Genomic DNA, 25,614 nt, shown 5'->3' with positions numbered 1-25,614 from the left:
GAGAGGCCCGCGCATCGCGATGAAGAGTGGCCCCCGCTTGCCACAACTAGAGAAAGCCCTCACACAGAAACGAAGACCCAACACAGCCAAAAATAAAAATAAAAAATAAATAATATATAAATTAAAAAAAAAAATTTCTATCTACCTACCTACCTATTTTTTTGGCCAAGCCCCACTGCTTACGAGATCTTAGTTCCCTGACCAGGGACTGAACCCGGGTCCCGGAAGTGAAAGTGCCAAGTCTTAACCACTAGACCACCAGGGAATTCCCTAAATTTCTTTTTATAAAGTATCCTCGTATATAAACAAAGGAGGGAAGACAGAATTGGCATATCACTATTTTGCAATCACTAATGAATTAAAAGACATAGGCAATAGTCTTTTTGATCATTAATCAATGATCAACAGTATCCCAAAAAGAGACCACCATTTACTATGTATCTCAATGAAAATACACAGCCTACCTATGATATAGTCTTGCCAAACAAAAAAAAGCCCATATATGAGGCTGACCAAAACTCGAGATTTAACAAATTATAGAAAACACGGGGAACAGAGGAACATGTTAAATGGCAACATGGGGAAGCAATCATCAAACTCCAGACTGCGGAAATTTTACGGCATAGTTTCTCAACCTCAGCACTAATGACATTTTGAGCCAGATAATCCTTTGTTGTGAGGGGCTGTCCTGTGTACTGTAGGTTATTTAGCGGCATCCTTGCCCTCTACCCACTAGATGTTAGTAGCGCCCCTCAGCTGTGACATCAAGAATTGTCTCCAGATGGTGCCAAATGAAGGCAGAAGAGGATCATGCCCACTGGAGAATCTCTGCTGTCAAGGACAAACAACTCAGTTTCTTAAATAAATCACAAGGGGTGGGGCAGGGGCGGGGGGAGATGGAAGGGTAACCTATAGATCAAAAGGGGATTAGAAACATGTCAATCAATCGTAATGTATAAACCTTATTTGGATCCTGATTCAAAGAAATTAAAAAAAAAAAGACAGTTGAGGCAATTTAAACATTAATTTGATATTTAATGATATTAAGGAAATATTGGTAATTTTCATGTTTTTGGTGTGATACAGTTTCGTAGATTTGTTTTTAAGTCCTGTCTTTTAGGGACATATACTGAAATACTGACAGGAAAAAAATAAAGTAGCAAAGACGTGCTTCCAAGTAATTGGTGAGAGACAGAAAGGTATACGTCATATAAGACCAGATAAGAATTAATCATCATTGAACGAGAGTGATGGGCACATAGTTCACTATACAGTTGTCTTCACTTTTGTATAGGTTTGGAAGTTTCCCTAATAAAAAGGTATGAGTAAATCAATCTGGCAGGCAATTCCATTCCCATTCCTCTCAGTGAGCACATAAGCCCCAGAATGACCGGGAGAGGGATGTAAGAATTTACAGTTCCCTGGGCTTGTTCAGTTTCTAAATGCCTCTTGGGGTCCTATCTAGATGCTGAGAGTAATTCTATTGTTTACAACACGCCCTTAAACACAAGAGCCAACTACTTAGCTGCAAGCTCTTCCAATACTGGGAGAAAAGCCTGTGAGCTGTGTTGGACTGACCGGGCACTAGGATTCCGGCATCTAAGGTGGCATCTTCCCAATGGATGTTCTAGAGCAAGTTAGCCTATGAAGGATTGTTGCCTTGAATGCTGAGTGCAAAGCTGGCCCCCACGTAAGGCGTCAAATATTACTCATCCTGGAAGGAGCCCAAGTTCTGTGAGCTGCCCGGCCCACCTCAGACTTTCATTCTAGGTGACAGAAAATAAATTTCTATCTTGTTTAACCTACCGCAGTTTATAGTCTTTTCCACTATGCACAGCAAAATGTACACCAATTAACCCAGAAATAAATTCTCCTTTCTCTTGGAAGCCTACTCTACCCTACGAGAGACAGCTACTCCTTCCTCTGAACTGACTCTCTTTTCCTGCACATTTGTCACAGATGCCTCTTCATTTCGTTCTTCCCAGAAACTTGCAGCCCAAACATGACAATGTCATTATATGCTCCAGGGCCAGTTTTTATTTCTGTCCTTCCTAGTTCAGAGTATTGAAAGCGTTTCCTCTGAATCCAAGTTTCTGTGAACAGTGGCCACCAGAGAGGACGAGAGCCTCGCTCCACACAGCTTGTCCCCCAGGCCTGCGTTAAACTCTCCAAAGGGACAGGAAAAGGAACCGAGAATCCTGTGTGACCCAGATGCCTGGAGCCGAAAGTTCTCCTGCAGTGGAGATTGAGTCATTCTTTACTCCTCAGAGGTAAACAAAAGGAAGAATGATATAACATACTTGGGGAATGCTTAGGATCAGGTAGTAAAAAAGACTTCTTAAATGTCACTTATTTCCTTCTCTTGATGAAGGGGTGGGTTCTATCCCAGTCTTCTAGAAACTACGTTTCTAGGCATGGAATAAAACTTTGACCAAGATTTAAATTGTCCCAGCAGATTTTTTTCCCCCAAAACCACTTTTGCCCAAGTATCATTTGACTATACAACTGTGAAGATCAGTGATCTTTGTCTAATGGAACCAAAATTGTCTCATACAGATTACAACTCTGCTTAGCACTCTTTCCGACACTGACAATCAATCAATCGATAGAAAAATAACAAATTGCCAAGTCAGAGTTAATCACTGCAAGACGGTGGTAGTGTAATCTTGGACTGCGTATCACTATCTAATTTAAATGTGGAAATTCACCTTTGGTCACCACTGCAACGAGGTAAATTTTGATCCCCATCCATTCAGTCTCGATTTCACCAAGCTCAGATATCTCCTCTATAAATAAACGAGGGACAGCTCTAAAGACATCCCTTTCATTCAATACTTATTTGGGGGCATAAATATAATAGGTCAAGATGTTTGGAGAATAAGCCTGCACTGAGTAGCCCAAGTCAATGCCATCACCTTGACCTAACAGAGGGAACAGGGAGGAACTCCATCCACAGCCACCGACACCTCAATGGGCTATGACATAGAAAGCAGACGACCAGCTCCGTGGTTGACAGTAGAGAGACTGCTGGTTCCACTGATAAGGCTTCACCTGGGGTCTGCTTAGTGAGGAAAGCAAGCAGCCCAGAGAAGGGAGAATGCCAACACTGTGTGAGGGACCCAAGCTGCCGTCCATCTGGTCATTACCATAATAGTCATTCACTAAATACAGTTATACCAGAAGATTTATGAAGACCACGGCATTCTGAGAGAAAATAAAGTGTGTTCAAAGTACAACTTGATTGTCTCTCCAGTCTTTCTAAAATAACTACCAAAACATACCTTATATTAAGACAATCAAGCGCACCTGACTCACAGACATATACTTGAGGCTCTAAGAAAACCCTTAGATCAACAACCACTGTTGACAAAGCACACTTCCAGTTTTCCAGCAGGATTTAGTATGAAGCCCTCTTTCTCACTCCAAATTCACAAAGAGAACATTAAGTAGGGAAGCGCCTTCCCATTTCCAGTCATTCTGTATAAGGAGCCCCTGGCCACACAATGCACCCACAAGGGTGAGGCTGGAAAGTAAAGCAGAGCTGATTTTCCTAGAGCAGCAGGATTTTCTGGAGGGAAGACAGAGGTTTGTTGGAGAAAGCATGCAAGACATCACAGAGACAAGTCTTTTCTAACCTATAAAACTACAGCTGGCACCATGCCCCCCAGCCTGTGCCAGGACCTAAGAAGCACTTCCCAGTGGAGACCTTGGAGGTCTTTCATTCACAGTCTCAACTTCATGGTATACGAAATGCCAAGGGGAACATCTGTTCTATGGGGCTGGTGTGAGGATTTCCACAGACACCAGGCCTCTAGTACCGAGGTGCCTAACCCTTCAGGTCCTCATTAGATAGTGGCTAATGACAAAGCCCAGGCTACTGCCCCTTCAGAGACACCAGAGCCTGAAACTACTTTTCCAACAGCGGTAACAAACTTCTCCTGGCCACATCAGCACCAGCTCAGAGGCAGGCGGCACACAGAGAGATCTGTTCTGGCTGGAGAGTGGGGGTCTGTGTGAGTGAGATCTCCAAAAATAAAGTGGGTTCCCAGGAGGGATGGGAAGGCAGGGTCTAGGAAAGAAACTTGAGGCTGCATTCCAGACAGCTGGTGCTGTGTGAAAGGGAGAACCCACTCACACGTGCTCCGTGGAGGGGTCTAGGTATGAGGACGTCAGGCTTAGAGAGGAAGGAATATAACCCCACCACATAATCGGGCTGCCATGGGAACAGCAGCCCCCTAATTATAACGGAGTAAAGGCTGCTTCTTGGTTTTAACATTTGGAATTGAGTTATAGGTAAACCATGGACGCCCTTACTGGGATTAAAGAACAGAATATAATTATTACCAACTCCGAGCATATAAAATTCAAAGGTACAGCTGCCCCAAATGGAAAGGTTGGGTGGCGGAGGATGGTAGACAAGAAATAGTGCCTCTAGGAGACAGAATAAGAATAGAAGAGGCTGCACGTGTCATCCGAGGTTACAGAGGGAGGATGAAAAGCATGAATCAGACGTAGGGAGGAAGGGAGATGGGGATGGTCAGAGCGAGCTAATGGCGATCACAAGACACCAAAAAACTGCTTTTAAAACTGATAAAGGGAGAAATGGTGCTGTAAGCATAATATTTATACATGTGGAAATCACCAAAAAAGCAGCAGAAATGATCCACAGGGGGTAAAAAGTGGTTGCTTCTAAGAAGTAAGGCTAGTAAGGGAAGGAAGAGAGAGTGTAAGATACTTGTTCCTTTCCATTAGAAGCTTTTCTGTAGCATTTTCTATTTTTAGCCATTTGCATGCATTACTTAATTTTTTTTTTTTTTTTTTTTTGGTTAATGAAAGATCCTCTATAAGGCCATTGTTTAGATCACAGCAGTAGGATTTTTCTCAGCTTCTACTGGGCCTGATAGTGGTATGTGGAGAAGATTGCAGCCGGCCTCACAGTGTGTTTACTTTATTTTAATCTTAGTCAAGTCATGTTTAAACTCTACACGTGCACAAGTCATTTTACGGTTCTGGAAAACTGTCCAATTCTGGACAGCTTGTTGTAAACGGAATAGAAAGGCTTTGATGGTCATTTTAGATCTTCAGAATATGGGGCTTCACAGCTACAAAAAAGAGTCATTTTTCAAGACACATGTTCTATAAGCACAAGTATTCCAGAGCCTCTGAGTCCATGAAATCCAATCAATTCTTAGCCAGCAAAGGCTCAAATCTTGAGTTCTCCAGGAGGGCTTTTTAACTTTGAAAGAAATTAACTGATGAGCATAATTAGCCAAAAAGCTTAAGAAACAGCACATTCTACAACACCCATGGATTAAATTTAATTACGAAAAACAATCTGGAAATGGTTATTGTTGTTGTTCTGAAACATTTACCAAGTACAGACCGCAGAGGAAGGACCCCAGCACGTGTCTGGAAATCCTGACCAGTGAGATGACGCTAATTAGGACTCCCAGCCACTCAGGGAGCCCACAGGGGGTGGCAAGTGGCAATGCCTACAGTCGACAAGCAGAGGAACCTAGGGAATCCGGCTAATGGAGGACGGCAGGAAGACAAAAGTGCATAACAGATTACATTTTTAATGAAGAAAAGCAAGCACAGGAACAACTTATCTTTTCTGACATCGTATAGCATTTAAGTTACAGATACAGAGTAACAAATAGCTATGTAGATCCTGCCTTGAATTTTACAGATTCAATACCCTCCCTAAACAACACTGGGAACTAAAAATTCCCAGAGGGCCAAAAATAATGTTTTTCATTTAAAATCGGTTTTAAAATATTTTTCTTACCAGCCTGCAGGGAAAATGGAGATAAGTTCAGATTACTGCATCTATGATCAAATCTGGAATATACCATGTGTCATTAAGTTAAACACCAAACAAATCGTTTATCATATGCTCCCCTCCATCTACTCTCCATCAATCTCTCTCATCTCCCTCACATGCTTGCAATGCTTTAAAGCATCATGTTTATTCCTGAGAAGCGTGGCTGTCTCACATTCTTAATTGCTCATCCCTACAACATCTCATCCAGTATGGCCTGGCCTTCTGAGAGGCTCAGAACGTGACTGATTGATTACACTGTTCATTTCTTTAAATTTTATTCAGACTTGGACTGGCCCAGACCCCTTAAAGCAATTCTACTTCCTCTAGTTTATGTCAAAATAAAAGTTCCTCGAGCATTTATTCATGACTTGAGGCACTTCCAGAAATGTCAACATTTCAGATCATCTCTCATATTCCTACACATTTAAGATAAATGTTTCTGTTGTCACCATTGTTGTTTGATATAGCTTTTCCAAAAACAAACAAAAAGGCAGTGAAATAAATATCCCTAGGGTAGAAGCAACCCAATTGAAGCATACAAATCAGGCAGTAAACCAAGTGCTGGCCGCAAAGGAAACCATAAACAAGACGAAAAGACAACCCTCAGAATGGGAGAAGATATGTGCAAATGAAGCAAATGACAAAGGGTTAATCTCCAAAATATGCAAGCAGCTCATGCAGCTCAATATCAAAAAAACAAACAACGCAATCCAAAAGTGGGCAGAAGACCTAAACAGACATTTCTCCAAAGAAGATATACAGATTGCCAACAAACACATGAAAGGATGCACAACGCCACTAATCATTAGAGAAATGCAAATCAAAACTACAATGAGGTATCACCTCACACCAGTCAGAATGGCCATCATCAAAAAATCTACAAACAATAAATGCTGGAGATGGTGTGGAGAAAAGGGAACCCTCTTGCACTGTTGGTGGGAATGTAAATTGATACAGCCACTATGGAGAACAGTATGGAGCTTCCTTAAAAAACTAAAACTAGAACTACCATATGACCCAGCAATCCCACTACTGGACACGTACCCTGAGAAAACCATAATTCAAAAAGAGTCATGCACCACAATGTTCATTGCAGCACTATTTACAATAGCCAGGACATGGAAGCAACCTAAGTGTCCATAGACAGATGAATGGATAAAGAAGATGTGGCACATATATACAATGGAATATTACTCAGCCATAAAAAGAAACGAAATTGAGTTATTTGTAGTGAGGTGGATGGACCTCGAATCTGTCATACAGAGTGAAATCAGAAAGAGAAACACAAATACCACATGCTAACATATATACATATGGACTCTAAAAAGAAAAAATGGTTCTGAAGAACCTGGGGCAGGACAGGAATAAAGACGCAGATGTAGAGAATGGACTTGAGGACACAGGGAGGGGGAAGGGTAAGCTGGGACGAAGTGAGAGAGTGGCATTGACATATATACACTTACAGATGTAAAATAGATAGCTAGTGGGAAGCAGCTGCATAGCACAGGGAGATCAGCTCAGTGCTTTGTGACCACCTAGAGATGTGGGATAGGGAGGTTGGGAGGGAGATGCAAGAGGGAAGGGATATGGGGATATATGTATATCTATAGCTGATCCACTTTGTTACACAGCAGAAACTAACACAACTTTGTAAAGCAATTATACTCCAATAAAGATGTTTTTAAAAAATACATGGAAATATGAGTAAAGAGAAAATTATACTTTGGGAATACCATATGAAATTGTGTTAAAAAAAAAAAAAAGTGTTGGGTTGACAGAAGGGAAAACAACAGGTAAGTCTGTCAAATTTCATTTAAGTTTCCCAGAAAATAGGAATGTTAAAACACAGGAAAGCCAGACATCACTGAGGGAGGAGTTCAAAAGGACTGAACCACCATGTTGCAATCAACAAAGACCATGGTTAACTTCACAGAACTTTTGAAGCAGTCAGGGTTAGGCAGGCATCTTAAACTATGTGGAACTGTTGCTCCTCCTTCCTCACGTTATTTCACTGTCCTAATAATTCAGTCCATTACTGCCTCTGTCCTCTACCCATCCTACCCCTCCAACACATCCCCACACTCCAAGGAGAAGTAAACAGGAAGCACACTCATCCATTCTCTATAGACCCATGGCATAAGAATACACTTGGTAGGCTGTTTTTGGATCTGAAATCTGAAATCTATAGGAAAGGTATACATCTGACGTGTTTCCTGTCCACTGTGCCTAGGCCCTTTAGCTAGACTGGCCCACCTAGTGCTGTCTGCAGATCCTCAAAAGACAACGTCCATGGACTTCCCTGGTGGCACAGTGGTTAAGAATCCGCCTGCCAATTCAGGGGACACAGGTTCGAGCCCTGGTCCGGGAAGATCCCAAATGCCGCGGAGCAACTAAGCCCGTGTGTCACAACTGCTGAGCCTGCGCTCTAGAGCCCGCGAGCCACAACTACTGAAGCCCACGCTCCTAGAGCCCGTGCTCTGCAACAAGAGAAGCCACCAGTGAGAAGCCCGCGCACCGCAGCGAAGAGTAGCCCACGCTCACCGCAACTAGAGAAAGCCCACACGCAGCAACGAAGACCCACCCAGCCAAAAATAAATAAATAAATAAATTAATTAAAAAAAAAAAAAAAAAAAAAGACAACGTCCATGCCAAGACACCCAGAAGATTCCAGGGCAGGACAGCTCCTTTACTCTTTCCTATCCTGTACATATCTGATCCCACTGCCCTCAGCTCATAACTCTTGACCATGTACTTGACCCCTACCCATCTTTGCACTCCTCACACTTGGCATTTGCAATTGTGTCCAGAGTTAGACATTCAGCCCTTCTCACACCTAGCTCTCAGCATCCCCACATGGCAGACAGACACTAATCTGTCAAACACCACCTGGCCAGAGGCTGCCCACAGTGGTATGAAGGGAGGATTCTGTATGTTTTTATCAGAACTCAACACACTGTCAAGTTTCATTTTTACACTGACTGCAAGGTGGCTCACAGCTAAATTTAACGTTCACATGGATGAGCCATTTTTATTTGGGTTTTCCAGCACAACAATCCCTGGTCTTCTGTTTGACCTCTGACTTCTCTGTGTTCAACCATGCCAGCTGTCACAGTATTTTCTGGAAATAACCGATGTATAACTAGAGTATATTTCTTTCCTGCTTCAGAGGAATGACACAGTTTTAGAGGCAGAGGAGCCCTTATCAGTCACGCACCCCAATATTTCCCAAACACCAGTCCCCAGGCCAGCGCTAGTCCATGGCTAACGGTCAGTGGTCACCAGAGCAACAAGAAAGAGGAAGGAAATGAAGAGTTTTTCACAACGCTAAACACACAATTGAAAGACAAATTCACGACATTCTTACATTTTTAGTATTAAAATATTTCTTCTTTCATGAAATGATGTTAGTACATGGTAGTTACTAGGTTGGCCAAAAAGTTCGTTCCGGTTTTTCTGTAAGATGTTACGGAAAAACCGGAATGAACTTTTTGGCCAACCTTTTTTAAAAAAATCTTTATGAAAAATCTTAAACACAAAATAGAGGGATTACCATATAAATAAATAGAGAACTCTCATGCACTATCCAGCTTCAACAATTACCAACTTTGTTTACGTACAGCCCAAAGAATCTAGTAAAAACTGGTCCTAAATTTTTTATTTCTATTCCACAAAACCTAAAAGTGTGGGAATGACATGGCTGGGCCAACCTCTTACATTTTACAGATAAGGACTTGGAGACTAGCAGAGATTAACCCGTCCCCACTTGCACAGCTGGTCAAGAACAGAACTGATACGTCTGGTGCGCCATGATACGGTTTTGGAGGGTAGGAGCATGAACCAATTCTTTTTAACCTGTCACACTTTAACTGAGGCACAGCCAAGACCTGCAGAAGAGCGCCTTTTGTCTCTGCCCAGGGCACTTCATACACACTACTTGGGTGCAGGCAGCCACAACCAGGACAACCAGATGGGGAAAACCAATAATCTGTAACCAAAGTTTACTTCATCTCACGCTTTAGCAATTGTGCATCATCCCTGGAGAGCTCCAGGAACTACCAAATAGTTTTAGGACAAAGATTACTGGAAGCTTCTACATTAATTCCTCATCTAGCACTTCCCTCCCCACCCCAAAAATTATGAGGCAAACATATGGAATGAATGAGAATTCACGCAGTAAGTTAAAAAAACAGCTACTCATCTCCTCTTCTAGGCCTTCCCCTCCCCCCCGACCAAACTACCAGGTGGAAAAAAATCACACAGCAGTGGAAGTAATAACACCAGGAAGCTACACTCCTGTCTCACAGAACTGTGGTAAAAAGACCAAACAAGACAGTATGAAGTGACAATGTTTTAACGCTCTGTAAAACTTTACCAATGCAAGAGGGTGGCCAATGGATAATAAAATATTTTTTTAAAGGACTCACCTAAATTCTCAGTTTATGTAGAGTCGATTTCCCTGAAGATGTCCTGAAGCATCTGAGAAGACTTCAGCAGCAATACCTAAAACAATAATAAAAATCATCAGAATAAGTAATGTTATAGACATCAGTTTTCAAAAAAAAAAAAATCTCAATCTATACATTTGGTCATTTCCCTCACACTAAGCGTGAAAGGAAATAACTCAGGAAACAATGAATTTCCGCTGCAACACATGGGCTGGGAATTTTCTTCACCAACAGGGAATTGAGGTCCCAAGACACTTATTTTGAAAACCAAAATTATGTTACAGTTGAAGCAAAACCACATTATTCTCTTCCCTGTGATAGGAATGCTTAAAGGCTTTGAATTTAAACAAAGATGATATATATACATCCTCCTTCCTGCCCCCACCTATATTTAAAACAAAAATCACTGGTACTGCACTCTGATTCTTTTTAAAAATCAGCATTCATGAGCTCTTGTCTTATTCACTTCTTTCCTCCTTAGTTGCTGTAACCCATCTGTGAAGTGGTCCCTTCTTGTTTCAACTGTTCCCATCTCGTTCACAGTTTTCTGAGGCACTGATAACTAAGCATTTAGCAGCTTATTCATGCAAACCCAATTTGAAGCAGAGAAGCACCATAATTGCAGAAGCAAACAAAATGGGCCAGCCACAACTAAACAATGATCTGACTAACAACATATATATGAACCAATGAAACAATAAACACGCAGCTATAGAACCAAGTATTCATATGAAACAGACCAAGTACATGTAATCTAATCTGGGTAGGTATGTGAGACTGGTTAATAAATGATGATGGTCAGCTATTTAGGAGGAGGGAAAAATCTAACACTCTCTCTCTACTTAAAGAGAATAAACTCAAAATAGAATCAAATGAGTACTAGAAAAATATACAGATGAATAGTTTTATAATACAGAAATAGGAAAGGCCTTTTTAAACATGACATCAAAATGTGAAACTCCAGGACTGAGACATTCGGCTGACAACATTTTTAAAATCTCAAATACACGAAAGGCAAAAACAAATCAAAAATAAAAACAAAGAACACACAAATCTAGATACTTTGGTCAAAAGATAAAATAAGAAACTAAGTAGGATATTCATACAAGAGACATATGAAAGGTTGCTATCCTTATGCGAAAATGTCTTAAAAGTGAGTAAGCAAATTAATACTCCACCTCAAAATGGACAAAGCAAATTAATGAACTGCCCACGAGAATAGAATAGTAATAAACATGAAAAGATACTCAACTATACTAACAATGGAAAAATACAACTTTAGAAAACCTAGCTCTTATTTTTTACCTGTCAGGTTGGTAAAAATGCCCAAGACTGACAGTAGCTGTTGTTATGGGCCTAGCTTGTGATGTAGCCGCTTTGGCAACAATGTCAGCATGTAAAATGGCACACACTGTGATACAGCAATCCTTCTCTAAGAATTTACTCAAAGTAGATTATTGTGAAAGTGGAAAAATGGATATACATAGCATGTTTATAATCATTGGGGGCAGGGAGTGGGGAGTAAATATCCTAAAGGTCCACAAATAGATGAGGTCAAGTAAACAAGTTTTTATTAATATTTACTGATATGAGAATATCATATCAGTGAATAAAACAGGTAAATGACCTGTTTTACCTGTGAATAAAACAGGTAAATGACCATGCAAAGTATGATACCATTTCTGCGTGTGCACGTCTGTTGCTGGATGTCCTTATACATGTCTAGAAGGATGTTTGTTAAAATAGTTATGGTTGCCCCTGACTATCCAAATTTAAAAAAAATTTTGCTTTTCTTATACTGTTTGAATTTCATATAATGAGCATGAATTATTTTTCCAAAGAACACAGTGGAGCTGCTTTTTAATCTCATGCTGGAGTGTAAAGTAATACACTGCATGGATTTCTACTTTCCTTCTGTCATCTTCTCTCTCCTCCTTTAGTGACATTTGTGTCACACGTGTGCTTGCTGTGATTAGAGAGGTCCCTTCCTCCTCTCTGGTTCCTGTTCATTCCTGAGGGCCACTTCGTCCTTGCCTTTAGTTCCTAAGACACACCTGTATCCTTATTATAAATCTCTTGTTTTTACTTAAGCTAGCTCAAGTGAGCTTGTTACTTGTGACCAAAGGCACACCATGTAATACGGTGTTGCTTTTTATTTCCCACCTTCTCAATCATCCCATTCCATCTGAAAACACAACAGTAAATCTTGTAATCACATGAATGAAGATTTATCGTATACAATGTCATGTATTATTTATGACCTACAGCTGAAGGAACTGAAGCAAGCAGCTCAAAACTAGTATAACGAAGGCAAAAATAGGACTTCAAGAGACAGGGGGGTTTGTTCCTGACTTATATGAGAACTGATGAAAAGACTATTTGAATAAGAATAAAAACAAAGGGGACATATTTGTCCAGATGGGCCACTTCTATGGTAAAAATAGTCTCCATTATCATGTTTTAACCACTCTGCAGATTTATTTTTATTGGGTTATATTTATATATGAAGAGCTTTTTTTTTTCTACTTAGACTTGAAAATATAGAAATGTATTCCCATAATGGGCCCATTATGTTCAATTTATCTCCAGCAAACAAATTTACTTTTCTCCTTGCCCTATTTTTAAAGGTTCAGAAGTTCCATATAATACACGAATCCTCATAATACCATAATTACAAACCTGGCTAAAAAGCCACAAATATACAAATCCCTTTTAGAGGTGTGTTGGATGTCAAATACAAATCTAATTAATCTCCCTTCATCTCCTGAAGGCTCCTTCTCCCCCCCAAAACTTTCCCTAGAAGGTAGAAAGAGGACAAGAACGACTATCCAGTTTTTTTTGTTTTTTGTTTTTAATTTATTTATTTTATTTATGGCTGTGTTGGGTCTTCGCTTCTGTGCGAGGGCCCTCTCCAGTCGCGGCAAGCGGGGGCCACTCCTCATCGCGGTGCGCGGGCCTCTCACCATCGCGGCCCCTCCCGTTGCTGAGCACAGGCTCCAGACGCGCAGGCTCAGCAATTGTGGCTCACGGGCCCAGCTGCTCCGCGGCATGTGGGACCCTCCCAGGGTCCCACAGGGCTCGAACCCGCGTGCCCTGCATTGGCAGGCAGACTCTAAACCACTGCGCCACCAGGGAAGCCCCCACTATCCAGTTTTAAAGATGGGCAATCTAAGACTTAACTAAGTATCTGTGCCTCCAGGGCATAACTCAAACCCACAGGCCACCCAGTGCCAGCTGCTGGCCTCTGTTCTGAGCCCTCCTCAGGGCAGGGGCACCTTTCTAAATAGATAGAAAGGGGAGCCAGGTAAATCCACATTTGAGGCTGAGATGCATTAGGATTTATGACACCGAACACTGCATTTAAGGGAAGCAACAGCACAGCGGTTTAAAGTAAAGTGATTGATCCTGGTTCTGTCATTTATTAGTTGTTTGGCCTCAGTGTGCCTCAGTTTCTTCCTCTGTAATAATGCCCAGAAAAAGGGCCGTTGTGAGGATTAAAGGTGGTGACACATCTAAAGCAATGAGTAATGCTCAAGAGTCAAACATGGTCTTGCTTGAGCTCCAGCTCAGCAGAAGCTGTGATGCTAACTGCCCACAGGTAGAAACTCATAGTTGCCTGATCAGGGAGCAAGGTCCCTAGAGAACCCTGGAACAGAATATGTCTCTATGTAGGACACTTACCTATTCAAAATGCTTATTTTGAATAAGACATGAATAAGACCCTTCCAATTAAACAGAAACTTATGTTAAAGATACCAGGAGCCTGTTATTTCAAGGAACGTTGCCTTCAAGCAGCCTTCTCTGGATCCTATGATAAATCACTTGGCAGCTCCCACGTTCTACCTCTTCTGGAGTATTTTGAGAGGCATATGTAGATGTGACCAAAAAGCAGCAAAAGCTGCTGGCTCAAATGCTTGCCACCAGTAGCAGGACTTAACTGTTTCTGCATCCTGGACCACTTCCTACTTCCTTGAGGAAGCTTACACACACCTCTCCAAGTCCCAGGTCACTCGTCACCAGAGCAGAGATAGTAATACTTAGATATTTCAGATGGAGAAATGAAATTAAAATGGATGGGTGAAGTTCCTAACACAGTGCCTGGAGCCCAGTTAAGTGTCCAGTAAATGGTACATCTGTAATTGATTATCATCTGAACAGCATTAAAGAAGCAAAACACATTAAGTAATCTGAGAGAGACTCTACACGGCAATTTTTCACCATGAGAGTTTTATGGACTCTTTGTTTTCCACATCTCCCTTGACGAAATCCCCACAGGAAGGCGGGGCCACGTTGGAGGGGATGTGAGGAGGCAAGGGGGTCTCAAGCCATGCAGGGCCTGCACAATGCATATGGCTGAAATCGCACTATGTGGTCAGACCCCAAGCAGCCAAGAACACATCTGTCCTAAGATTTCATTAAAAGATGGATAACAGTGTAACATGACACTCAAACTTTGTCCGGTACCATCTATATGAGCATAAACATCAGAAGATGGGCCTGTATGGGCAACCATCCCAAGTGCTTGAATAAGGTAAGACCAAGCAAAGCAGCAGGAAATCCACTAGATTCTAGCCAAACATGAGTAGAATATACTACTCTTAGCTTGAAGTTATCACTAACATTTGACACATTTATTACTAATTGTTCAAAAACAAAATCCAAGAAGAAAGAAACCAAGTAATTTTTCAGTAGCCATAAAATAGAGACAGGAAGAGCCAAAGAGAGAAAAGAGGACGAATTGTGAAAACAAAATTCTTCCAACTTCCTCCAACTTCTACCACTTGGCAAGGATTATTCTTTTCTTCTCTGAAACCCCGAGAACATTTTCACTGAAAGCACAGCTCAATGATTAGAGTCCAGCTCTACTGTGTCAGAAGGTATCTGCCTCCAGGGGGAAATGTCCAATTCTCTTTTCATGGCTTCCCCCGGCTGACTTTCCGCTAGAGGCTGGGTCCTGGGGTCAAAGGAAACTCAATAAAGCTAAGCTCCAAGCACCAATGCCCAAGGCCTTCAGAGATGAGGAATGATACATGGCCTTGTCCTCTGCAGGCAGAAAGGCTCCAGAAATCCCTCTGTATGCCTCTAAAAGCAGCATTCCAGCAAACTAGAAACTAAGAGGTGTTACATGCAAAAAAAAAAAAAAAAAATTCTTAATATAAATGTGTGAAATGCTGGTTTAGACCAAATTAAGGAGTTCTGCTAAGGCAGAACAATTTGGACACTTTAATGTGCTAATGTGGATTATAAATAAGTGGCCCCAACCTAATTTGTACACAGATCTCTTTACCTTTGTGGTCTACGTCTTGGTACAAGTGCCCAGGCAACAGTTTGGAAAATAATGTTAAAATTAGTTCTTTTTATGCAAATGACTACTGAAGGCTCACTCTGCCCCACCACACTCAGCAATGACATGACCAGGCACCACTCCCCTAAAGATGAGTTCACAGTGCAAACGATATTAATGCAAAGTAGTGTGAAACTCGTGTTTACTAGGAGGGCTAGGGAAGTGCTCTAATTACACTGCTTTACCTCCTTCAGTCTTTAGATGCTTTTCACAACTGCACAACCTGAGAGATGCCCTGAATTCCCTGTGGTTCTACAATTCACTGTTCCCCTTCTCTCACTTATAGGTATGTGTCTTTATGTAAAAGTATCAATAAAACTAAACTAGTAACGCGAGTAGCTAGAATGTAAGCTTCGCAAGAACAGGGACTCTCCTTGGTCCATAGCTATTGCCCTTGAACAGTGCAGGTACAAGGATGTCCCACAAACATTTGACTATCTGAATAAAGTAATGAATAAATAAGCTTACATAAGTGTATCATTAACTCATTTTACAAACTGGCCAAAAGACACACTCTACAGCTTTATGCTAAACTGACTTTGAAATGCTCACTCTCAAACAATTTCCTATTTCTTTTTTCTCAAAAAAAGTGTGTTTTGCCCATTTTATTCCCACGATTATCTCCCATCCTTTGCACCCCCCTCCACACACCCCCCCAAAAAGGAATATGTTTCCTTTGACTTTTGGGTTAGAAGGAACTTCAATATTATGAACTTAATGTTTAAAATAACCCTGAGATGTTGCAACATCTTCAAATGAACACATAAAAATTTAAATGTTTTCGCTAAACCCAATCCACTATGACAAAATAAGACAAGGCATTTAAAAAAAACTTTAACAACTGTGTGTTTTTTTTTTTTTTTTTAAGGGGACGAAGAGGAAAGAGCAGGAAAGGAGTGTTTCAGTTCCTCCTTGGTCATTCACAAAATTATTGGTAAATTGACTAGACCCTTCCCACCCCCATTCCTCCTACAAAGCTGTTAATGCCAAGGTGCTCCTATCTGGTAATTCCCAACTTTCAGCTGGACTACAGTCCCATCTCTTGCAGCAGCCCTGCTCAGGGCCACCTGTGGGCCAGCCCTCCTCCACCCCAGAATAAACCATCCAGGACAGTCATTTGAGTCTGTCCTCAGCTCCCCAACTGGGGCCCACTTCCTCACCCCCCGCCTCACCTGTCCTGGGAATCAGTGCCCCAGCACCACCGAGCCCACGCTCCTCCTGGAACCCTGCACCCTCTGCACTGTTTCCCCTGCAGTGGTCTTTGACCTCCTGTTTTCCACGCTTACAATGGCCTCCCCACACCCCTAATTCACCTGGCGTCCCATCAAGTTCTACCTACTCCGGGGAGGCTTCATGGACCACATCTTTATTTCACCTTAATATGGTAAATGTAAAAACAATCTATTTAAGTGTCTGTAGTCCACACTAGACTGTGAGCTCCCAGAGGGCAGGAGCTATGGCTCCCCCCAGAGGTCTCGCCTCAGATCAGAGCTCAGTTCGTAATACCCATTACATGCTCAGTAGGTATCTGAAGAATTAATGAACATATGTTGTATGATTGATTAATAACTTTGAGACACGAGGGATGAGAGCAGGGGACTTTAAGAGGCTGGGGTACAACAGCAGGGTCAGGATGGAGTCAGGGGTATGTGTGTGTATGTGTGTACATGCACACCCGCACTGAAGAGAAGGGGCTGCCTCATTCCATAAGCCTCCTTCCTGGTTCTTCAAGGTCAAGGTTCCAGTTAAACCCCACCGCCACCCCCCACCCCCGCCCCTGCCCCTGCTTTCCTCTTTTAGTCCCAGGGATTGGCCGATGACTCACTCTCCTGCCACAAACATAGTGTCTTTGAGTCAGTGTCTCTCCTGTTTGGCTTGGTGTCCATGAAGGAACTACACCATTTCATAATTATGCCTTTTTTCCCATCCCGAAGCAAACAAAGGCTTTGAGGTTTAACGATTAGAGAACGGTATAAGAAGATGCCCCCTCCTATAAGCTATTCCCCATCCTAACCCCTAAAGACCATCTCTTATGCTCACTCCAGCTTGGACCCTGGGAGAGCACAGAGTCACACAGGCACCAACACTGCAACCTGATGCACATGGAGAGGCAAGTGTTATTCATCAACCAGCAGAGCATTTCTTTTAGCAAGATGAGGTGAGAGGCTGCAGCAAAGAGAGCAAAAAGATTCACCCATACAGCGGAATATTGTTCAGCACTAAAAAGAAATGAGCTCTCAAGCCATGAAAAGACATCAAGGAACATTCAATGCGTATTATGAGTGAAAAGTCAATCTGAAAAGGCTACGTCCTGCATGATTCCAACCAAATGACATTCTAGAAAAGGCAAAACTACGGAGACAATAAAAAGATCAGTGGTGGCTAGGGGTTGGGAGGAGAGAGGGATGAATAGGTGGAGCACAGAGGAGTTTTAGGGCAGTGGAACTATTCTGTGTTATACTCAACGGTGGACACATGTCATTATACATTTGTCAAAGCTGATAGAACATACAACACCAAGAGTGAACCCTAATGCAAAGTATGAACCTTGGGTGATTATGATGTGTCAACGTAGGTTCATCAATTGTAACAAATGTACCCTCTGGTGAGGGGTGTTGATAATGGGGGAGGCTGTGTATGTGTGTGGACAGTGGGTATGTGGGAACTGCTTACTGTCTGCCCGACTTTGCTGTGAACCTAAAAGTACTCTAAAAATATAAAGTCTATGAAAGTAAAAATAAAATGAGCAAGAAAAAAAGGGTGAGGTATGGTACCACAAATTCCCCCCAGGCACTGAAGCCAGGGACACTCCTATGGCACAGCCTGGGGAGAGGTTTAGAGTGAGACAAGGTGAGCTTGACCCATAGAAGCAGTGATGGAGGATCTGGGCTCCACTGGCCAGCTGGACATCACCTGCACATAGCAGAGGCTGCTACGTGAACCAGGGCTGTCCTACACAGTGCTCCAACCTGCTAGAAGTGACCCTGAGAAAGCGCCCTCTCCCACTCTTATTCTCACTGCCACCACAACCTTCAATTTGAGGGCTACTCTTCCAACACTAGCTCCTCAAGAACTTCTTCTGTACTGAAATGATTCAACTGAAGAACACAAAGAGAGAATACTACTTCTTCAAGTAAGTAAACCATCTCATTTCCAGTGCCAATGAAAAACCCATCCACTACCATGGAATATCCCAGGGCTGCCGCCAGGAGAAGGGATAGCCTTCCTATATAGGAGACATGTTAAACTCCTATGAACTCCCATAACGGCTCATTTCTCCAGCCCTCAAAGCCTGGTTGCCCAGGTGTGCTGAGCCAACATATGACACCATGAAAGTGACAGGAAGAATAAAGGTGCAAAGTGGAATTTCATGAGCTTGTGGGCAACTTAGAATAGGTATTACAGACAATAAGATGGGGCCCTTCGGGAGGATGGTTGGCTAATCAAGAACAAGTTAGCTACTCAGGTATACACAATGTGGAAATCAGGGATACACTGTTTTATAAATAAGAACTTGTCATCCCTTGGCTCTGATTAGTAGCTACTGTAATCCCTCAAAATTCATCTTTCCAAAGTAATATTTCATATTACTCATATCTCTTACTATGTGAGATCTGGTCTTCACGAATGGCCACCTGATACATTTTTCCAAAAGGCTAAATCCGTCCAATCTTTGCTCCACTGGCCAAAGATTCTCCTTTACGTATTCGTTTTGGTACATTTCATTAAAACCAAATACCCTACAACAAACAGTTCTTTTGTCACTGAAATTTCTTCCTCCTCGCAGAACATTTTGAAAATTAATCCTCCTGAGCCATATGTGTCCTCCTTTCTGTCCCTGATCTGTCATTCCAAGTTCCCCCTTTCCCAAGCAGCCTTCCTTCCCATGTGGTTTCCCCTACTCTTGCTGCCCTCTCAGTTTTCATGGGTCTTGGAAGATTTCTCTGCATAATTTGGCAATTCATTATATTGTATTCCTTCTAATTCTGGTTCCACAAGTTTCTACAACTCCAATAGGTAAGATACCCTCAAGTGGCCAGCATGGAGACTGGTGCCGAGTCGCCCAAGGCCAATGGCATCCTGGTTCCCTTTCACTCATGCCAAGTGCGTATGGGCAGTGTGGGTCCTCCAAGCCTCACCTGACTCCTCTGTGAAAGGCAGAAGGGAAACCTCCTTCACAAGCCAACCTAAGGACCACATAAGCATAAGGCCTGGGGTAAAACACGCCCGCAGCCAACACTGACTTTCTTCTCCTCCGCGTGTGTGATCTCTGGGCTCTGGAACTAGAATAAAATCTCTCTAAGGGCAAGATCAGGACTTGAACCTTTCCTGTATTTCTTCAAGGCATTTTCACACAAGGGAATGTCCAGTAGATGGTTTTCAAGTGATGTTTTCGAGTTAATGGCCATTATTTTTGGATAACAGAATTTCAGAGTTTTCTTTACAACCTCATACACCATCTAAAAACCTAAAGCTTTCTATTAAAAATTTCAAATAGCTAATAAAGAGAATAATGAACCCCTAAAGTACTCACCACTCAGCTCCAACAATTATCAATTCATAGTCACTCTCATTTCATCCAAACCCCCTCTTACTTCCTTGTGCAAATCTCCCTCACTGGAGATTATTTTGAAGCAATACCAGCTATCATCCCATTTCAATATAAGTATTTTATAAAACTAGAATTTTTAAATAAGAATGCTTAATAAAGCTGTTTTCACTTAGAAAAAATAAAAAGTCTAGGCTTATCCAATAACATTACGGCCATCTCGTTCTCTCTGTCCCCACTGCACAGAGTAAGATATAGATGACCCGAGACAGACTCAGCAGGCCTGAGTTATGACTCTTGGCAGCACAGGAGCTGTCTGGGTGACTGTGGGCGGGACAGCCCCAGGGCCCCTCCCACTAGACCTCTGCTCCCAAGGAGGAAATCAGAACGTGAGGGATCTGATGCTCACAGCTCACTTGCTTGGGCACAGCTAGGACTTTCTCCTTCCCTTCTCCGTTTTTCTGTTATCCCCAGCACCAGCCTCACTTCCAGGAGTAACCTAGCCTCTACCTGCCCTTTGCCAAAAACAGAATTAGTAAGTATACAGTATTCAGATAGCAAAGTCTTCTCCAGGAACAAGAGAAAAGATTTAAAAAAAAAAAAAAATCACTCCATTATCTGTTTTTAATTCAATCTCTCAAATAAAAAACAAAAAATATAAAGCAGTATCCTGCTTGACTTCTATCCTGGTCTCTGCCCTTATGGAACAAGTAAAAGCAATTCTCATGCTCCCTCCCTGCCCTTGGGTGAGATTAACCAGCCTGTCTACAGAAATGACCTGCTAAAAACCTCTGATGCGGGTAGCCAGAGGCCTTGGAGAAGGGATGACTCCCCAGAGGGTCCACTGCTGTCCCCTCTAAGGTAACTGTGAAATCACTTGAAATTCTTTTGGACCAAATCGTAATTGAAATATAAAACTACTCACATAATCGTGCAAATTATCTACCACACTGTGGACTTTGTTTCTCTCTACCTATCATAGCTACTAGCCATTTGTGACCAGTGAGCACTTGATATGTGGCTAATCCAAACCGAGACCTGCAATGAGTATAAAGTCCACCAATTCTGAAGGCAAAAAGAATATAAAATACCCCATTAACAAACTCTATATTATATTTTGAAATGTTAACATTTCGTATGTACTGGGTTCAATAAAACGTTAAAATTAATTTCACCTTTTTTAATGTCGCTACTGGAGAATTTAAAATTATGTGTCTCACATTATATTTCTAGTTGCAGTGCTTCTCTAGATTCTAATTCCTTTTCACAACAGCGTAAATAGGTTTCATGTCAACCTACCATAACTGGTGTTATTTGAATACAACCCTAAAGCTAAAATTAATTCACTTGGACTTCTCTTTTGAATTATTTTGTGTATTTCCCCTAATAGTTCCTGCCAATTCCCATTAAGATTTAAATATTTAATTTAAGTGTTCCAGTAAGACAATCACAGCTACCTTGAGCATAGAATATCACGTAATCACCAGACAGACCCCATCAGACTGACAGTCAAAACATTTTAATGCTGTGCTATTTAAAAAGCAATTCCCAATCCCTATTTTTTATCTCGCAATCAGAATATAACATTTCTTCTGGCTGTTATGACCTTGGGTATTAGAATTTCACTCTATGCAGCTGAGAAAATATTCAAACCCATATTTCTACTATAAGACAAAGGAGGGCTGGGCATTCTCCATAAAGGAGAAGGAGGAAAGCCACTTATCTGCCTTCTATTGGTTTCCAATGGATGAAATGATGAACATCTGATTAAACTGGGGGTTGAACACTGATTTTTTTTTTTTTTAAGGAAAGTCAAACAAACATTCCACCTGACCTCTGAATGTCAGTAGACTTTAAAGTTCTTCCCAGCTGTGTTTCTTTGTGATCAGCAGAGATCAGAATAAGTTGGAGTGATTTGGTTAAAAATAATAATAATAAAAATAAAAGTGACTCCATGGGAATTGATGAATTAAGTACAACCTCCATTGTCTAGCCCAGTGCTATCCACAGGGTGGTCTGCCCACAACTAGTTTGTGACTGGTCTGCAATAACACAAGTATAGAAATTGAGAGTAAACATTTGGAAATTTTTATAGCAATCTGACAAAGTATTTATGTTGCTTGAATGTAATAAAAATAAAAGCGCTTGTAGTTTATATGTCTTTGTCAAATATTTCATCTTTTTTGTATTTTTTTTTTTTTTGATAAACAAAAGTAGGTCAGCCCAAAACAAATTGTAAATTAAATTACTAATGGTTACTTTCAGAAACAATACCCTAAACCAACTCACCGGAATCCTCCATTTCCTGGTCATCTCATTCTACATCTGTAGGAGGTGGGAGGCAGAAGGTAATAAAGGGGAAAGGGAGCTGAAACCACATTCTTAGGGAGGAAAAACCACCACTTAGGAGAGGGTGAGTAAAGCACAACTATGTCCATGACATAGCTAGGATTAGGGTCTATAACACTATAATATTTTTACCACTGCAATTACAAAGCCGCATTTCTTCAATTATAAAATACCATGGATTATAAATCACATTGTGATATAATATGCAAGTGATGGGTCCTGATTGAATATTAAATTATAAACAAACTAAAGTTCACATGTGGAATGATTACACCTCAACTAAACAAAAATGTCAAGTGTTCATTAAAGACACGCAGAATCAAGTAATGGTGTTTTTTAAAAGCCTTCTAGGTTGAAGTTAAAAGCTAAAGATTTCTAGGTGAGTAAAAAGCCCATTAGTAACCACCAACCATGTACAAAGTGTTCTGAGGGACAGAAAAATGAAGAAGCAGCCCCTGAAGAATTCACAATCGAGATGGCAAGACAGATGGTACACAAAATATCAAGGGGCAGAGAGTTAAGCAGCTTAAGCACCAAATGACTCGCACTGGCAGTCACTTCAATCACAGTCACTCTCAAAACTCCTTCCTTAGGTCCCGTACCAGCCCACAGAGAGGCTCTCAAGAAGGCTGTATCCTTCTCGGTGACCGTGACCCAAGGTCAAGGGCTGAGCAGGGAGCCAGGCATCCGCGCTCCTGCCCCACAGCCAGCACTCACCAGCTGTTTGTGTGCCTGGGCAGCTAAGCATCCGTGTCCCCCTGTGTAAAACGGGTTAATAACACATATCCCTCAGGGTTACAGGGATGGTGGGTTTTGATGCTAAAATCTTTGGGGATTTGGGCAAGTTGTAGACTGAAGAAAAGAAGCCACAGCCCGGAGGGGAAGGGGGACTCCCAGAGAAAGGAGACCTTGGAGAGATGGAGAGAGGGAGCTTCTTCCGCCCCAGAGTTCTTCCCTCACACTGGACACTGGCAGGGAGAGAGGAAGGAAGTGGGGCAGGCGGTACTTTCAGGACCTCTGCTTTCCATGGGGGGTGGGAGGGGCGTTCCCTATGAAAAGTGGGTGCCAAGGAGGAGGCGGGGTAAGGGGACTCAAGCGAGCTGAGAAGTCTGCGTGCTTCCTGGACAACCTGAGTGTGTGTGTGGAGCAGGGGCCCCTAAAAGGACGCCTTGTGGGGAGATGCCGTGGCTCCCAGTGTGTGCGGTCACCAGCCTCTAGCAGTGTCCCCAGGGGAAGCCACACAGCCTTCAACCTCCAAGGCTCAGGAAGCTCCAGTCCCCAGTCAAGGAGGAAGTGCAAGCGGGGGAGCCTAACAGGGTGGGAGGAAAGGAGGAGTGTTGATAGGGAGGTTTCGGAGGTTTCGGGGAGGTCAGAGAGCAGAGAGTGGGGTGCCGTCAGGACACACGGGAGGGGCGCTACTTCTGGGAAAACCGACACCTGCCTCAGGGTGTGGTTACGGAAACTGGAGGAAGGGCCACTGGGAGCTGGCAGCAGGGAGTCAGACCCCTCCTCCAGACCCTGGGAGTGTCCCGCCAGGGCAGCAGTGACTAAGGAAAGGCAGGGGCCATGAAGGAGCCTGGAATCAAAGTGTTGGGAAGCAGCATTCCGAGCTCAGTTTCGTCGCTCATAGAACGCTCGGTCACTAGGTACTCGGTTTTCATGGACTTCCAGACCTCTGGCTGCTACCACACATGCTGGCGCAGAAAAGTCGGGCAGAGAGTAGGTTTAAAAAGCCTCATTTAAGGGTGGGGCAGGGGAGGGGAGGGGAGGGGAGGCTGACAGCAGCCCACCTAAGCGCAGACGTGTGCAGAGGAGCTGCCGGGCAATTCAAGATACCTGTCAGCTGAGTATCCCTTGAGAAAATGACTGTGCACCACGTCAAGCCAGAGAACCTGAACGGAAGAACTCACAGAATTTGAAGACAAGCAGGTACCTATTAAGTTCCTTCCAGGTCAGGCACCAGGCATAGCACCTCCACATACCAACACACCAGACACAAAGAGAATGAAAGACGGTTTCCAGTACCTGTTCTGCCGTTGAAAATCGTGATTAGATGAAGAGAAGCATAGAGAAGTCTAAAAGAGACCTAAGAGACGTTATCAACCAAATGCAACAAGATATTTAGTATGAAGGCGCTTTTAGGTTTAATACGGGTTCATTTATTTTTAGAGATGATAATTATGTTTCGGGGGAAAAAAAAGCCCCAATCTTTTAGAGTTACATACTGAAATATATACAGATGAAATGCACTGCTGAGGATTTATTTCAAACTAATCACGTGAGAAGGAGGGGTTCTTGATGAAACAAAATGGGTTGTACATTAATAATCACTGAAGCTGGGTGATGGGTACACAGGAGCCCCTACTGATCATTCTCCTTCTGCAGATGTTTCCAATTTCCAATTAAACACCAAAAACAAATAAATGAGAGGCAATACGTGAAGGTACAGTACATTGTTTGGAACCTAGTTGTGTCAGTTTGATGACAGTACTGCAACACACTTGAAACTCTGAAAGTGTGTTTAAATGACGAAAATGCCTAAGGCTTTAAAGGTAGATCAACAGTTCCGTAGGGGTGGAGTCTTTTTTTCTTTAAGTTTTCTAAGGAAGCACGACTAGCACATACATGCAGTCACGCTTGAGAAGATCCAGGAACGACATCTGCCCAAACAGTGTGTCACCTTGACATCCAAGTTTGGCACCTTCCCCTCCAATGACATGAAGTAAGTTTGACTGATCCCCAGGTGTGATGGCCAACAGACTCCTGTCATGCTTTACTGCCCAGGTGAGGAATCAAGCAACGGAAAGGTGCCGAGTGTAGGCATCCTCGATGTGACTGGCATCCCCATCTTAAAGCCACCAGAGGAATGACAATAAGCCAGGCAATAAGCCTGCTCTAAAGGTTAACAGCTGATAACATTGATTTGATAATCACCTACTGCCCTCACGTCTATGAGACCCACATCATGACCATATTCAGCACAGCTGGGTTGAAGTAAGTGTAGGGACTTCCCTGGTGGCGCAGTGGTTAAGAATCTGCCTGCCAATGCAGGCGATATGAGTTCGAGCCCTGGTCCGGGAAGATCCCACGTGCAGTAGAGCAA

At 42.5% G+C, this 25,614-nt stretch overlaps 1 protein-coding gene across 7 annotated transcripts in view; it reads right to left on the bottom strand.

Moving 5' to 3' along the window:
• TLN2 (talin 2) overlaps positions 1-25,614 on the bottom strand; it is a 447,219-nt gene that overhangs the window by 253,974 nt on the left and 167,631 nt on the right. For all 7 annotated transcript variants that reach the window (XM_082444639.1, XM_082444638.1, XM_082444643.1 and 4 more), the window contains one exon: positions 10,249-10,324. The gene's annotated coding sequence lies outside the window, so the exon portion shown is untranslated. The remainder of the gene's footprint in view (positions 1-10,248; positions 10,325-25,614) is intronic.

The sequence above is a fragment of the Balaenoptera physalus genome (assembly GCF_965194825.1).
Source record: "Balaenoptera physalus genome assembly, chromosome: 2".
Taxonomy (NCBI): domain Eukaryota; kingdom Metazoa; phylum Chordata; class Mammalia; order Artiodactyla; family Balaenopteridae; genus Balaenoptera; species Balaenoptera physalus.
The sequence above is the reverse complement of the archived record's forward strand: the minus strand, read 5'-3'. Positions and strand labels throughout refer to the sequence as shown.